Source organism: Mytilus galloprovincialis, chromosome 11 (assembly GCF_965363235.1).
Source record: "Mytilus galloprovincialis chromosome 11, xbMytGall1.hap1.1, whole genome shotgun sequence".
Classification (NCBI taxonomy): Eukaryota; Metazoa; Mollusca; class Bivalvia; order Mytilida; family Mytilidae; genus Mytilus; species Mytilus galloprovincialis.
This window is the reverse complement of record NC_134848.1, coordinates 35,587,981-35,597,876: the sequence shown is the minus strand read 5'-3', so window position 1 is coordinate 35,597,876 and position 9,896 is coordinate 35,587,981.

Below are 9,896 nucleotides of genomic sequence, written 5' to 3'. Positions count from 1 at the left end.
CATCCAACGTGATGTCTTTCTACTTTCTCCGTCCCTATTGGTGTAACTTTCAGGTCTTGTTTCCCACTGATTATATTTCAAAACATCATTGTTACTACTACTTGTGTGTGTAATCAATGGCTCAAAGTAGTCTTTGATCTGATGAGTTCCACAGCGGTTGCATTTTCTATCAATGCATATCCTTGCTGGATACTCATCTGAAAATTTGCAGACTGAAATATCAGACAGTTCTTGGGCTGTCTTTGCCTCAACTTCTGTCAGTGCAATTGACTTCACCTTTCTGTTTAGTGCATCTACTTTTTGTTCAATGTTGTAATCTTTCGTGCATATACAGACTCTGCGGCACGAAAGATTCAAACATTTAAAATTTTTAGGAACCATCTTATTAAAAGTTGTGAATTTTCTTTTGAAGTTATTGTTTTGCCTCTTAAACTTCTTATAAGTTTCAAGCTTTGAGGACAGAAGATGTCTCTTTGCAACCCTTTTTCCATCTATAAGGACAGTATCTTTTCTATTGGGCATTACTCTGGAGTTTTCTTCCAAAAAGTCTTCAAGTTTACCCCTTCACTGTTGTCTGAATTGGACTGGCTTGGACAACCTTTTGACTTGTTGCAATTTTCTTTTTTTATACATATCTACAATTTTACCATTTTTCCAAAGTTGTTCACTGGAAGAAAATGCAAGATGTTTTTTTGCATTTCTGATTTCTCGAGTTGGTCTGCCAACTTTATTAATTTGCAGAGTTTCTTGGATTTTTTCTAAATCTGCAGACTTACCAGTTGTTGAACTAAAACTCATAAGTTTGGACTTGCGACGTGGTGTAGCATTTTTTATTAAATGTGAAACAGTATTGGCCCAAGCTCCTGGACTCTCTGGCAAAAGTTGGCGTACACGTTGTACCCTCTTTCTTGTTGAAGCTTGAGTGACCTGTATTGTTCTTCATTCTTTGTAAAAGATGTTGTATCCTTGTCTTCACTAGTTTTTTGTAATTTCTTCTTTTTAGCCTCCAATTTTCTGCTCTTTTGTTTCCAGATTCTTTGTCTTTCTTTTACCATTTCATCTAAATCATGATTTTCTTTTCTTTCTGCTTTTATTTTGGCCTTGTAAGTTTTATTTTCTTGTTTCTTTTTGTTTTTGTATTTAGCTAGCTTCTTTGAGTTATGTTTCAGTCTTTCTCTAAATAACCTGACTCGATCTTTTGAAGGTTTTTTATTTTCATTTTCATCTTTATCTTGATTATTGGTTGATTTAGTAAGCCTTTCAGATTTTCTTCTTAATGGCAACTTCACAATCAGCTTCATTTTTGCCTTGCAGAAGCCCTAGGTAAAAAATATGCTAAGACTAACAGCAGATTTATAAGGCAACAACTATTTGAGACCTTGATAATGAAAAGTTATACTTTGTGTCAGGAGTGTAACATTTTCATGATGAAATAAAGAAACTCATCTAATTGAACTTAAACAAATTTATACAAACAATTTTATACTACTTTTAGCAAAACTCCATACCATTTCAACTTTAATTTAACTTAAGCTTAGCTGAGTTTGTTAATTTATGAAAATTTTCAATTTTTTGCTCTTGTAAAATGTATTTGTTTCAATATTTTTAGCAAAGGTAAGTTATTGGTAGAAAAACAAGTTGATTATTATTAAAAAAATACATTACTTTACCTCAGGTTAGTACAGAAAACAAGACTTCATTATTACTTTTTATATATTTCTGAACTAAAATTTCAAGGGAACTAGCTTGTTTTTGATTGGCTTAAATGTGTTATACTCCTGACATAGAAGTATTGAGCATACAGAAGCAATGAAGACCATAATAATGGCATGCTTGTTACAATTGGTGACAATGAAGAGATGGAGTCGGAGAAGCAACTGGTGTGTTGATAGGGGAAACTGAGATGGAAGTTGACACAGGTGAGTTTTCTGTGTGTTTGGTTACTTTTATTGCTCGCTCATGTATAAAGGGTTGGCATTTGTGCATGAATCTAGAAGAATATCATCTTAACCACTTTAAATATTGTACCGTTAATCCACAGGAAACCTTTGGGTCGGACAAAATGTCAACAATTGACACAAGTCCGAGTAATCCATTCAAACTGTCTAATATATCAGATTAGGGGTCCGTGTCAACAAGATCTACCACAGGGAAATAGCAAGCCAAGGACGGATTGAAATGTTCTGATTGTCTATCAATAATGTACTTGTAGTTTATAAATAGTTAACTGTCAAATATAGTTCAAAAATCAAATGTATATTTGTATATAGATATTTTCTGTAGTTCTCATTTAACATATCGGACGGGTTTTGTTCTCACATATATGTCTAATCTACATTTGCACAACGACAACTAACTTTTTACTAAACTAAAAAACAAAGGTAACATATACACTGATAAGCGGATTATTATGCCCCAAGTTTTCTTCTTTGTCCATTTGATCTGAAAATTTTGCATTGTGACTTGTTTTCTTGAAAAACGAAGCATCGCGTGTTGTGTGCCTTTCGTTATTGTTAGAAACAGTTATCATATTTCCTTTCTTCTTCACAACACTTTGTCGTGTTGGGTTGAATGACGGAGTAAATTTGTTTTCTTTTATTTCATTTCTTATTAAAACATTGTCTCCTTCTTTAATGTCACTCTCTTTAGCTTTGTTTCGGATATCAGCCATTTCTAGAGTTCTACCAAGTGTTAATATGTCGTTTAATGTCTAAACCGATACATTTATCCACATTGCACCATTACGATCCTTATATGTCAGTTGTATTTTAAAAGACAAATGTATTAACTAGCTAATGAGCATCGGTTAAAAATCTAGTCTGCATTGATTCAACTTAAAACTTTTGTCTGATCGGTTGTCAGGTGGAATTTTCGAAAATTCACAAACATTTAAAAAAATTCTAATTAAATATTTCGTGGAAGGGCAGACTAGATTTTGTTAGTGTATGAAGACTATAAACCCTAGTAATCACACGCAAAAAATTAGAATTTTTCGAAGATATGCATTTTCATCATCCAACTTGAAAGACTGTCGTCAAGTACTTTCAGTAAAAAAATAGCTGTTCGAACACACCTTCTCTGTTTTTGTGACTCATTAGATAGGTATTTCACTTGACCCATATATTTCATCTTTTAGTACTGTGATTTTTTTGTACTATAAAGTCAACCTGTAGCTTTAATATATAAAAATGATAGAATCTGAAGCGAGACGATGCATGAAATATTCTTACTTTGTACGATATCAAGACAAAATACTTAACTCAAACACGCCCTAACATAATGATGTGAAAATCCATGGATGGTACCAGCGGGATTCGAACCCTCAATCTCGGAATCTAAAGGCAGCGCTCTAACCAGTTGAGCCAAAGAAGATCTTCCCTAACTCAACTAGTTAGACTACCTGTATATCTCCAGGTCTACAACACTCTTCCCCCTTTTCTTTTTTCGGGCTGAGTACCATCCATCCGAGCAACTCACAAGTCCACTACTGTACAACCCCGAGACTTCTACTCGGAAACTCTCTGGCCAGTTCCCTAGATGTCACCTAGAACTGTCATGGTATCCTTTGACCGGCTGGTCAATCCTCATGACCAATTCAAACATCTCACTGCCAGGCAATATTCTATTTACAATGTTTGTACAAGTAGCAGATGCTCGCAGCGCCAATGATGTGAAAATCCATGGATGGTACCAGCGGGATTCGAACCCTCAATCTCGGAATCTAAAGGCAGCGCTCTAACCAGTTGAGCCAAAGAAGATCTTCCCTAACTCAACTAGTTAGACTACCTGTATATCTCCAGGTCTACAACAATAAAAAGGTGCACTCGATTTTCTCTTTTCGATACAATTGTTACCCATTTTTTGGAATTTTTTCTTCAGTCAAATAATGGAAGGGCAGACACGAAAATTACTGAACTAATAGATTGATATGTTTTCCGTCCGTGGTAATATTTTCATAAAAATCGGAGGTTATGCATTTTCTTCATCCAACTTGAAAGATACCCATGTCGTCGACTTGATATCTAATTGTTCTGCTTAACTATGTACTAGATAAATTGAAAACTTATGCAAATGGTGTTTTTAAAATAAAACACCTAGAAATTGAGAAGAAAATTGCAATTTTGTTTGTTTCTATTAACTTTTAAAAATTGTGTCACTATAGTAAACAATACAGTAAACATTTATCGCCTTCTCTAACAAAGAGCTTCGATTCTTTTGTTCTATTTCAACCTGGTTTCCGACTGTGTTGTAACTGTCAATACAATTATCTTTAGAATATGGTCGATTTAAGGTAACATCTAATATAAGTATCCTAAAAATGGTTAATTTAACTGAAAAATGTAAATTTTCAACAAAGCTGTGTTTGGTTTAAAATGATCTATAATATATTCATATAAACATTTGGGAAAATTATCTTGATCAAATGTCCGATTTAAGGTTACATCAAATACAATTATCGAAAAAAATTGTCAAATGTACAGTAAAATGTAGAAAAACTATCAATACACTAACGTTTGTTGTACATTCTATACAAATACCGTCAACATATGGTCAATTTAGGTTTCATCTAATACATGTATCCTAAAGTGCTTTAATTAACTGAAAAATGTTAAATTTCAACAAAGCTGTGGTTGGTTCGTGTTTATGTCTTATACAACTGTTAGAACATAAGAAAATTATCTTGATCAAGTGACCGATTTAAGGTAACATCAAATACAATTATCAAAATAATTGTCAAATTTACAGTAAAATGTCAAAAATTATCAATTCACTAATTATTTTATAGTAAGTGCTCGTATACTCATACTCACCTTGACAAGTGTTCAAATTTATATCACAGTTATACATAGTATTACCTCTGTGCAGTTTCTTTTTATAATTGTTCAGTACATTCAGAGCATTATAATTTTTTTTTAACATTTTTGCAGTTTCCATGGCAACTGCAGCCATTTTGAAAATTTTAAAGTCAAAAGTTGTATCAACACTTGCCAGATAACATAATTGTCAACTTTCATTATTTTTTGAACATTTTCCTGTTCATCCTGGCATGTTCATCTGGAAAAGAATAACTGTTTAATTAAGGTCACTCTAAAAAATATTTTGGTTTGCCCAAACCCTACCTAAAAGTATACACAGTGGGTAGGTAGGTATGCAGGCATAAATAGGCACATTAAAAGATATGTGTTTGCTTTTAAGGGTATATACAGAAATGAACAAAAATGGGGAGGGGTTAAACATGTTTATGAGATCTCAACCCCGCCCCCCCCCCCTAATACCTCTAGCCAATGTAGAAAAAAAAAACAGAAAAAACACACACAATGTTTATCATGCCATTTAGCCACAAAAAAAATTAAAATGTTAATATTTAGCTATATATATTGTGCCATACAATCCTGTCCAATAAAAGCATACATTTTTTAAGTGGTTATTAGCATATATAGTTTAGGAGTTGGCCTTGTCATCTCAGATTCAGAAAAATGATTGATTGTTGGTTGCTTAACGTCCAGTGGCAAATATTTCATGCATATTCAGGACGAGAACAAGTTCACAAAAAATACAATAGGTAGGTGGATACGATAGAGGCCATCTGGGATGATGGTCGGGAAAATTTGGACTGCCACTGGAAAATGAGGGTATATTGGATAGGGACAGAAATTTTGCCTTGCAACAGGTCACCTACGGACCCCTCAAAAAGTTGTTGCAAGGGTTCTTAACGTGCAAAGAGCGTGGCATTCTCTTTACACGAGACATCGGATTTAACGTCCCCATTCTGACCGGACGTGACTGCGAACTTGATACATCCCGCACAGCCAAACGGACGCCCCACTTCGGCAAGCGTTTTACTGCCGGTCGGGAGAAGACCAAGTGACCATATTTCTATACCCCAGTCACCCTTGGGGTGCAGATTCAGAAAAATGTTTCTGACCTAGTGTGTATGAACAAAGCAGGATTAATATTCATGAACTCCACTTGATATGCATATTGAATTTACCACTTGATGTGAGCAATTTTGTTTGACATTAGATTTTTTTTTATCTTTTTGTCGTAGGCATTGTAGGTTGCCAGGCAGCAAATGTTCAAATTGATAACCAGAAGCAGACCTCGTTCAGCCATTGTTTGAAAGGAATCACCAAAATTAACAACATTTCTTTCAATAAGGATTTATCGATGACCACTTGGAAGTCTTTTGGTATTGGGAAAGGGACAGTCCTATCAAAGGATGAAGTCTCAAGTATGTCTCCAGTAATGCAAGGAGACACAGGGCTAATCATAATAGAGGATTTTAAAGAACTTAGTAAAGTAGAGGGAAAGGTGAATCAGAATGAAAGTAGATAAGATCACCATGATGATCAATTACAGCCAAACACACCAACAGAAAATGTACTCCGTAATGATGATGTTTTGTATTGTCCTGAAGAGGGTTGCACTAGAGTTTTCAAGACCTTTTCTGGCCTTGAAGCTCATCAGGTCATTGGAAAACACAAATTTATTCTTAATAAAATATAAATTTTTGATGAAATTAAATTGAAATGGAAAGAGTGTTGTGATGATGTTACTGAGATGGTGAGAATGGATAGAAATGAGGTGTCGCTTGAAAATACTAAGACCATAGATTTACCAATGGGATGGGCTGTTAGTAAGGACAAGAAAATTATCCGTTTTTCGGACAAGGTAAAGACCTTTCTCAGGGGAATTTTTCAAGGTGGTGCACAGGGTGACAAGAAAGATAATGCTGTTGGTGTAGCTTATCATATGTATGTTTAGATGAGGAGGGAAATAAAATGTTTCAACCACACGAGTATCTACAACAAGGCCAAATAGGCTGGGTCATCTGTGTTTGTATGCCCATTCTTTTATTTGGAGCAGGCATAAAACATTTCCTATTGGATAAAAAATATAGACTTTACAGAGTATGTAGTAGGTAATGGAGAACCCCTACGATAATATATATAGAACATAATGTCATTTTTTCCACTTTCTTTTGCAGTCACGCAATTAAAAATCTGGAAGGTATCATTTTTATAAATTTCCTGTTACAAAACTTTGAATTTTTCGAAAAACCTAAGGATTTTCTTATCCCACGAATAGATTAACTTAGCCGTATTTGGCACAACTTTTTGGAATTTTGGATCCTTAATGCTCTTCAACTTTGTACTTGTTTGGCTTTAGAACTATTTTGATCTGAGCGTGACTGAGTCTTGTGTAAACGAAACGCGCGTCTGACGCATTTAATTATAATCCTGGTACTTTTTTATAACTATCTTCTCAGACGACGTGTGACACACAACTTAATGAGCAGAAATATACATCTCCATGAAAGCTCTTTGGGATGAACTTAAGACAGGATGGCCCTGGGCTTAACATCTTAGATTATGTTTTATATAAACTTTGGTCAGACACGATCCTTTTTAAATGAGTTAAATTTCAAGCTCATTAAAAGACTAGGAAGCCAGAATCATACTCCTGCAGTTGTAAATGATAACATAATAAAGAATAACCATTTGGAAACAGAGAGGAACGCACAGTGTAAGTATCACTAACCTGTCAACATACAAGACTACGGGAAAGTTTACAGTTGAACACTGCGTCTGTTATGTCGAAAATCAGTAATGCTACTTGCTTAATTAGACTTAAAAGGGGGAGGGACAATTCTCCTTTTATTCGAAATTAAATAACAGAAAAAAAACACGTTAAAAGTAGGGTCCAGTATACAAGAGGAACAGAAAGACAAGTCATGAAAAGCCTTCCGGTGCAGTACATGTCGCCAAGTTCTAAATGACAACTGCAGAGCTTACTTCCTATCTGCCTATAGAATAAATAATTGTCCTAATTTCGAGGTGTTTTCTCCGAAAATGGCTCTCCTAAAAGGCAGGCATTTGAAAGTCAGGTCATAGTGCTCTTCAACCTGGGTTTTGTGTTAGCCTTCCAACTTTTGATCTGACCGTCGCTGATGAATCTTTTGTAAGGGTGACTAGGAACTAGAAATATGGTCAATTGGTCTTCTATCGAATGGGGACGTTAAAACCGATGTCTCATTTAAAGAGAGTGCCAAGCTCTTTGAACGTTAAGAACCCTTGAAATAACTCTTTTAGGGTTCGTAGGTGGCCAGTTGCAAGGCAAAATGCCTATCAAATATACCCTCATTTTCTAGTGGCAGTCCAAATTTCCCCGACCATTATCCAAAATAGCCTCTAATAAGACAAGACCAATCTATAGATTACTACCTTAGCCGTATTTGGCACAACTTTTTGAAATTTTTGGTCCTAAATGCTCTTCAACTTTGTATTTGTTTGGCTTTTTAACTAATTTGATCTGAGCGTCACTGATGAGTCTTATGTAGACGAAACGCGCGTCTGGTGTATAAAATTATAATCCTGGTACTTTTGATAACTATATACTATCTATAATATTCATTGTTAACATGTTTAAATAAGCGCAAACTACATGGCTTCTTGTAATAAGGGTGAATTGAAGTATTGATTTCTCTATTTCTACTTTCAAACGTTGAGCACGATGTTCCAACAACCCCGAGGTTATATATGTGAAAAAAACGGATGTCCAACTTTACATTTATGAACAACTGTTTTAACTTTTATGTATAGTGATCCTATTTCTTTTGCTCTGATCTTCTTGATTCTTGGCAGGAACAACGACATGTGTCGGTTCTTTGTGGCGTTAAAGCCGTTATTTTACCAAATGTCATTTGACTCGGTGGCTGCATATTAAGTTGGAATAAGAAAAATGTCCAACGACGTTTTTCGTTAACTCGACGACTGAAAGTGAATTTTATAAGTAGATATAGCAGAAAATGAATAAAAAGAGTAAGACAATATTAATATCTAACAAAAGTACAAATATTTGCCTCATGTGAGTTCAAATATTGCTGATTCAATAAAATCTTCTCTACACAGTCGTTTTTCAAACGGTAGCCATTTTGTCCTAGTTGATATTTCATTTTTCAAAGCAGTTAAACGCGTATTTATTATAATTGATCAAAACAAAAGTTAGATACACGAAGAGTAAAAAATGCCAAGATTAATTTCTTATTAACTACATATTTGGGTCTTAAAGGAATAAAATGCTTCCACACATTACAAAACTGTAGCCAATTTGTCCAAACGTCTGAAAACGTCTAAAATCCTAAAGACGCTAATTTCCGACGTTCCAAGTGCTAAGGTTTGATGAATTCAATTAAATGTTCATGATAATTAAAGCAAATAGTGTTATCAAATTTTGAAAAAGAGGTTGATGATTGCTGCCGGAAAAAAAAAGAATAGTGCATGTTGCTATAGAATCCGCCCTGGGACATTAGGTTCGACACAGGTTAAATTTTGCAATTTTTATTAATCGTTTATAGCTTTTAACGATTTATTTGAAAGAATTGGGAAATGGGGGAAAAATCCCATTTAATGAACTTCGTCCAACTTTTGCAAACACAAATTGGAGACACCAAGACAGTCCTCTAAATGTAAAATGCGAATTGAAATTTATGTTACGGAAGTACTCCGAAATAGATCATTTAAAGTCGTCACTTCAGTAAGTTGCAATCACCAATATTAAAAGACTTAATTAATACCAGATCACGGAATGTTTTACTTCGCGATTTGTTCTGCTATTCATGTTATAACTGTCGTGATGAAAGTAATTCATGTACTAGCGAAGCCGGAACTTTTCGTCAATATAAACTTGTGCATAAAATTGAGGTGATTGAAAGACGAATCCCAAACAGCGACGAAAACCGTTTCATCGAATTGATAAAAACTCGGGATTATATTTGCCGTTTTCGCGGACGACCCAGGAGTAGATTACTATATTTTAAAATGTATATCAGAAGTTAAACACTATAGATGACTTGGGAAATAATTCTCAAGCCAAGGTTCAAGTAATTGAAGGGG